Consider the following 7379-nt stretch of genomic DNA (forward strand, 5'->3'; position numbering starts at 1 on the left):
TTCCTTCCTTCCTTCCTTCTTTTTCTTTTTCTTTTTCTTTCTTTCTTTCTTTCTTTCTTTCTTTCTTTCTTTCTTTCTTTCTTTCTTTCTTTCTTCTCTTTCTTTCTTTTCTTTCTTTCCTTCCTTCCTTCCTTCCTTTCTTCCTTCCTTCTTTCCTTTCTTTCTTTCCTTTCTTTCTTTTCTTTCTTCCTTCTTTCCTTTCTTCTTTCACTGTCTCACTATGATACCTAGGCCCAATCTGTGTTCACTGCAACCTCTGCCTCCCAAGTTCAAGTGATTTTCCTGTCTCAGTCTCTTGAATAGCTGGTATTAGAGGTGTGTGCTACCATGCCCTGCTAATTTTTTTTTGTTTTTGTATTTTTAGTAGAGATAGGGTTTTACCATCTTGGCCAGGCTGGTCTCAAACTCCTGACCTCAAGCAATTCACCCACCTCAGCCTCCCAAAGTGTTCAGATTGCAGGCATGAGCCACTGTACCTGGCTGGGGTATTATTTATTATGAGGCATTTCTGTCCCTTTCTTTACTTCTATAACCAGTGGTTATACATTCTGAGCTTACCTGGTCTTCTCTTCCCCTGAGATCATTTAAATCACACTTTTCGATAGATCTCTGGAGGAAATAATTATTTTAATTGTGATGGATGGACAAGCAACAACCAGCCTCTCTAGTGACAGTGCCTGCTCTGGTGGCTCTTAAACATAAATCTGCTGCTTACGGGTAAAGGTCACTTGAGCATTTAGTGTGCAGAGCAGATCCCATCTTAACGATGGAATTGAACTTCCTGGCATATAAAGAAAATTATGCTGCAGTTTTTTATCTTCCAATTGACCTTCTGATAACTGGACAGAAGGTTTTTGTGTTGGACTTTCTATAACTCCTGTAAGGGGCATTGTTTTCTTTTTAATTTTTTACTCTGCTGTTTAAAAACTAATAAGTTGCTCCAGTATCTATTAGAAAGTCAACTAATTTGTTCACTGTCAATTGTACCTGGGACTCCTGTGGGGAAATTACAATTAGCTCTGTACAGTTGAGGGGGACTCCTAGGCCTCTTCCTTTATTGTCTCTATCACAGTCTTATTCTGTTATCTGTTTGTGTATATTCTTTTTTTTTAATATTCTTTTTCTTGGATTCTGTTTTTAGTTTTTAATTTTGTGCACTCAGATTTCCAATGACCTTCCTCCTTGCTGTAAGCACATTGATTGTTACAGAGAGATCCCATTTTGTTATTTCCCTGTGTCTGTTTTTTTCTTCTTGGATGTACACTGTCTTCCATTGTTTCTATACATAGAGTGGCTTGTTTTAATTTTCTGGCCTCTCTGTCATTATATACTCTGAAGGCTATATCCACAAATTGGGAGAGATTCATGGCAAATGCCCCATTTAGGTTTTGTAAATTTTTTAAGATCTCAGAAGGAAATTGTTGAATAAAAGTTATATTTACCATTCTCATGTTCTCAAGGGCTTCTGTATCAGCATATGTATATTTATAGTAAGCCTGATAAATGCACTCCAGAAATTCAGAGGGGTCCTCATTTGTCTTTTGGAGAATTTCTTGGACCTTATTTAGGCTTTTCTGTTTGGGCATCCTTTTTTTTTTTTTTTTTTTTTTAGCCCTGATAAGACACATTTATTTTAATGGTCTAATCAGGCCATGCCTCCATTACTGGGGTCCCAGTTAGGGTCCACAAATGGAGCAGCCCTGGTAGGATTGAGGGGTCTATTTGGTTCTTCTTGATGGAAGTTCCATGCCTCCTCATTGGCTTTATCCAATACTAACCTTCTCTCATCTGCAGTCAGGAGAATATTTAGGAGGGCTTGTATATCTATGCATGTAGGTTGATGAGTTGCAAGAATAGAAGTTAAAAGATTGTCCATTTTCGGTGGGTCATTTAGATAAGGGGGATTGGTGCTTTTTCAATGTAATAGATTGGATGTAAAACAGGTGGGAAGTTTAGTAATATCTGTCTAGTTGTCCCTAATATTTAATCCTCTGACAGGATATTGTCTTAAAAGAAATTGCCTTTCCTCAGGCATGGTAGTCCTCTGGCCAAATTGTGTACCCTGATGGGTCTTAGATGGGGAGACCATTCATATAATGTAATTATGTTGAGGTATAGATGATGTTCCAACACCCTGTGAGTCCTGGGCTGTGTTTTGTGGCTCTTGGGGAGCCATCACTCCCAGTGCCACAGGGAGAAGGGGATTTAAAACATTTATGAAATGTATATTGTCATTATCCTTTTTTCTTATGTTTTACTAGCTAGGAAGGGATTTTTATTTAGGCTTCTCTGCATCATTAACTTAGGCCCCGTCATGAACCAAGTCTCTGTCATGTAATATAAAGGTTCAAACATATTGTATTTTATCCCATTTTCCAGATCCTTGGAAAAAATATAAATTGTAACATTATATAGTATAGTAATGTAAAGACTCATTCACTGCCATCATTGTTCAGATTATAACACATACATAAGCCAGACAGTGTTACAATAAAACTCATTTTCTTTTTTTTTTCTCATGGGTTCATAGCTATAAGCTTTCCAACAAGCCAAAATACAACCCAAAGACCTCTTAGATGGTATAGAAACTGAGCCACCCATTTTCAGGAGAGGAAACAAAGTAACACAAACACACACAAATCCAAAGCAAACAACACACTCCAGAACCAATTCCTATAGAGGAGGAAAGACTGGAGAGTTGTCTTTAGGAATTTATGTCAAATAAGTTGGTACTGCAGACAACCTGTAATGGGTCCAAATAGCATAAAAGCCTAGATGGCAGAGATAGAGTATTCCCAGTTGCACACCAGTTTTACTTACCAAGATTTGGAGTCTGTTGACTTCCCCCAAATACTGTTTTCATTGCACCAACTAAGTGTTACAGGCAGCTGATGCTGTGAAGTGGAGAGAAGGGAGAATCCCCAAGACAAAAGAATTCTAAACAGGTGCTAGGACTTTCCTGGAATCCCAACCATAGGGCCAGCAATCCATGAAGAGCTGGCACTCATAAGTGGTTGTTTCCTTATCTGGTAACATGAAAAGGTAAGCCCTAGCATGCTTCCATAGCTAATTTCTCCATCCATTGGAAACCAGTCAGGCTAGAGCACCCAAGGTGCACAGTCCCTACATCAGGTGTCATATTTGTAAACAAACTCATGGTCGACTGCTTGTAACTTGAAAGCCAAAGTTGGAAGACAAGGGTTGCTGGAAGGAAAAGCAGTTTTATTCAAGAGCCAGCTGCCTAAGCAGATGGTGGACTAGTTGCAAAGACCATCTCAAGTTTCTCAGGCTGGCTGATGGTGTTTTAAAGGGAAAAAGGATTTGGGAATCTTTGCAGTAGTTAGCTACACATAGTTCTACATGTCTTATTCTGATGATTATCTTGAGTAATAGACCTTTTAGTGTTCTGGCTGACATCATCTAAACTGTAACACAATTGAAGATTAACTGCTCACTATATTTTCTAGGGTATTGGTTTTATCTTGCAGTTAGTTCCTGTAATTGTCAAGCAATCACATAAACCTTGTAGAAGAAAAGTGATCATTTGCTTTCAAAATGAAGTGACTGCTTTGGTTACAAAAATGATACAACATAAGATTATCAATATTTTTTCATGAATTTTTAGACAAAATGTGCTGCACATTCCATAGTAAGGGGTCACTAGTTTTTCCAGTGTCATCAAGATATGAGATAACATTTGAGTTGTTCCTTGAAGAACAAGGGATATTTGAATGGCCAGAGAAAAAGAAAGACAGATTGTTCAATCTTATGGAATGTACTGTGATCTTAGCTGATGTGGCTACTCACCAGCAATGTGAGTAGCAATAAGGTAGCAATGTGAGTAGCAGTAAGGGTAATGTGATACGTCTTGGATTTGTGTACCTGATCAACTCTCATGTCAAATTGGAAGAGGGGCCTGGTGGGAGGTGACTGGATCATAAGGGCATATTTCCCCTTGATATTCTTGTGGTAGTGAGTGAGTTCTTATGAGATCTGATGGTTTAAAAGTGTGTGGCACTTCTTTTTTCACTCTTTCTCTTTGCTGCTTTTCCATGGTAAGATGTACCTGCTTTCCTTTCACCTTCTGCTATGATTGCAAAGTTCCTGAGACCTTCCAGTCATGTTTCCTATTAAGACTGCAGAACTGTGAGTCAATTAAACCTCTTTTCTTCTTAATTACCAGTCTCAGGTAGTTCTTTATAGCAGTGGGAATGAAAGCAGAATAATACAGAAAATTGGTACCAGGACAGCGGGGCACTGCTATAAAAGATGCCTGAAAATGTGGAAGTCACTTTGGAACTGGGTAACAGGCAGATGTTGAAACAGTTTAGAGGGCTCAGAAGACAGGAAGATGGGCATAAGTTTGGAACATCCTAGAGAATCATTGAATGAATTTGACCAAAATGCTGATGGTAATATGGACAGTGAAGTCCAGGCCGAGGTGGTCTCAGATAAAGATGAAGAACCTCTTGGGAACTGGAGCAAAGGTCACTCTTGCTATGCTTTAATAAAGGAACTGGCAGCATTGTGCTCCTGCTCTAAGGATCTGTGGAACTTTGAGAGAGATGATTCAAGATAACTGGCAGAAGAAATTTCTAAGCAGCAGTTTTCAAGATGTAACCAGGCTGCTCCTGACAGCACACAGTCATATGTGTTCACTAAAAGAAGGTCTGTAATTGGAACTCATATTTAAAAAGGAAGCAGAGCATAAACGTTTGGAAAATTTGCAGCCTGATCATGCAAATTGTCTGGGGAAAGCCTCAAGCCCACTGCAGAAAATTGCATAAGTAAAGAGGAGCTGAATGTTAATAGCCAAGTCTATTTTCCCTGAGGAAAATGTCTCCAGGGAATTCAGAGATCTTCATGGTAGCCCCATCCCATTAGAAGGTCCAGAGGTCTAGGAGGGAAAAAATGGTTTCCTGGGATTGGTCCAGGACCTGACTGCTCTGTGCAGCCTTGGGATATGGCACCCTGCATCCAAGCTGCTCCAGCTATGGATAACAGGTCCAAGGTATGGCTCAGACCATTGCTTCAGAAGGTGCAAGTACTAAGCCTTGGCAGCTTCTATGTGGTGTTGGGCAGGTGGATGCACAGAAGGCAAGTGTTGAGGTTTGGGAACCTCTGCCTAGATTTCAGAGAATGTTTGGAAATGACTGGATATCCAGGCAGAAGTCTCCTGCATGAGTGGAGCCCTCACTGAGAACCTCTACTAGGGCAGTGTAGAGGGGAAATATAGGGTTAGAGCCCCCACAGAGAGTCCCCACTGGGACACTGCCTAGTGGAGGTGTGAGAAGAGGTCCACTATCTTCCAAACTTCAGAAAGGTAGATTCACTGACAGCTTGCACTCTGCTTCTGGAAAAGCTGCAAGCACTCAATGCCAGCCTATGAAAGCAGCCACAGGGCTGTACCCTACAGAGATACAGGGGCAGAGCTCTTTAAAACTTTGGGAGCCCACCCCTTGTATCATCATGCCCTGGATGTGAGACATTGAGTCAGAGAAAGTTATTTTGCAGCTTTAAGATTTAATGACCACCCTGCTGATTTTTAAACTTGCATGGGTCCTCTAGCCCCTTTGTTTTGTCCAATTTCTCCCATTTGGAATGGGGACATTTACCCAATTCCTGTACCCCCATTGTATCTTAGAAGTAACTAACTTGTTTTGATTTTACAGGATTGCAGGTGGAAGGGACTTAAGTTGTCTCAGATAAGATTGGACTGTGGACTTCTGAGTTAATGCTGAAATGAGTTAACACTTGGGGACTGTTGAGATGGAATAATTGTATTTTGCAATGTGAGAAGCACATTAAATTTGGGAGGGGCTAGGGGTGGAATGATATGGTTTGGATTTGTGTTCCCATCCAAATCTCATGTGAAATTAGGGGAAAGGCCTGATGGGAGGTGATTGTATCATGGGGATTTCTCCTTCACTCTCTCTCCTGTACTGCCATGGTAAGACAGGCTTGCTTTCCTTTCTCCTTCCACCATGATTACAAGTTTCCTGAGGCCCCCTTGTCATGCTTCCTTCTATGCCTGCAGAATTGTCAGTAAATTAAACCTCTTTTCTTCATAAATTACCCAGTCTCAGGTAGTTCTTCGTAGCAGTGTGAAAATGGACTAATACAGCATGGGTTAGAGCTCTTGAGATTTGGTGTTGATATTTAATGATGCAGAGCACAGCCTTGCATTTGGCCCAGATTGTATTATCTCAGTGCTTCTTAGGAGAACCTGTAGTAGTAGTGGCTGGGATTCCCTGGGAACTGGCTTCTACAGAGGCCAATGATTTCATTTGTTGGACTACAGATAGATAGGACTTTTAGTTGAATGCAGCCTGTATAGATTCTTGTGTAGATATGCCCTCCCCACTTTTACCATGGGGGCATCAAATTAATGATCAAAAGTACAACTTTCCAGTCAGTAACCTATAATCTTATACCTACTTTGGAAGCAGCCCATAAACTTGACCCTGCCAGTTTCTCTTTCTGTGGAAACTAGGGTAATAAGAAAGATATTCCTATGCTCTTGTCCAGAATTGTGGGTGTTTCTGGAAACACGGGAAAACTTAAGATCCTAAGCTGGATGATAAGTATAGGAATTAATAGGAGACTGTCCCCACCCTCATCACTTTATATCAGTGCTGTTTTAAAAGGAGTCATGGCTGCTTGATCAAAAAGATATATTTCTAACCGTGAATTTTATGGGTATTTATATATCTGGTGGATCAAATTTGCTAATATGTATTAAAATCTCTCTTTTTTCAATTTTTTATTTCATTTGCTTCATTGATTATTGAGAAACATGTGTTTTGATTTTCCCCAAATGATGTCATATTAGAACATACTTACATTGCTGTAAAGAAATACCTGAGACTGGGTAATGTAAAAAGAAAAGAAGTTTAATTGGCTCATTATTCCTCAGGCTGTAGGGGATGTGCAGTGCAAGCATCTCATTCTGGTGAAGTGAAGCTTACAATTGTGGTGGAAGGCAAAAGAGGAGTCAGCATGTCATATGATGAGTGTGGAAGCCATGGAGTAGGGGAGAGGCATGCCACACACTTTAAAGCAACCAGATCTCCTGTGAACTAACTGAACAGCAGTAACTCACTTATCATCAAGGAGATGCTACTAAATCACTCATCAGGGATCAGCCCCCATGATCCAGTCACCTCCCACTAGGCCCCACCTCCAACCTTGGAAACACATTTCACCATAAGATTTGGAGGGGACAAGCATCTACACTATTTTAGATGGCAATTCTTAATTTTTTCTTCTACTTTTGTCAGTTTTTACTTCATAAATAGTGACACAATTATTAGAAAAATACATATACATGTACCCTAGAACTTAAAGTATAATAAAAAAATAAAATAAAAAAAAAAAAA

Source organism: Colobus angolensis, unplaced genomic scaffold (genome assembly GCF_000951035.1).
Source record: "Colobus angolensis palliatus isolate OR3802 unplaced genomic scaffold, Cang.pa_1.0 Scaffold46, whole genome shotgun sequence".
In the NCBI taxonomy this organism is placed as follows: domain Eukaryota; kingdom Metazoa; phylum Chordata; class Mammalia; order Primates; family Cercopithecidae; genus Colobus; species Colobus angolensis.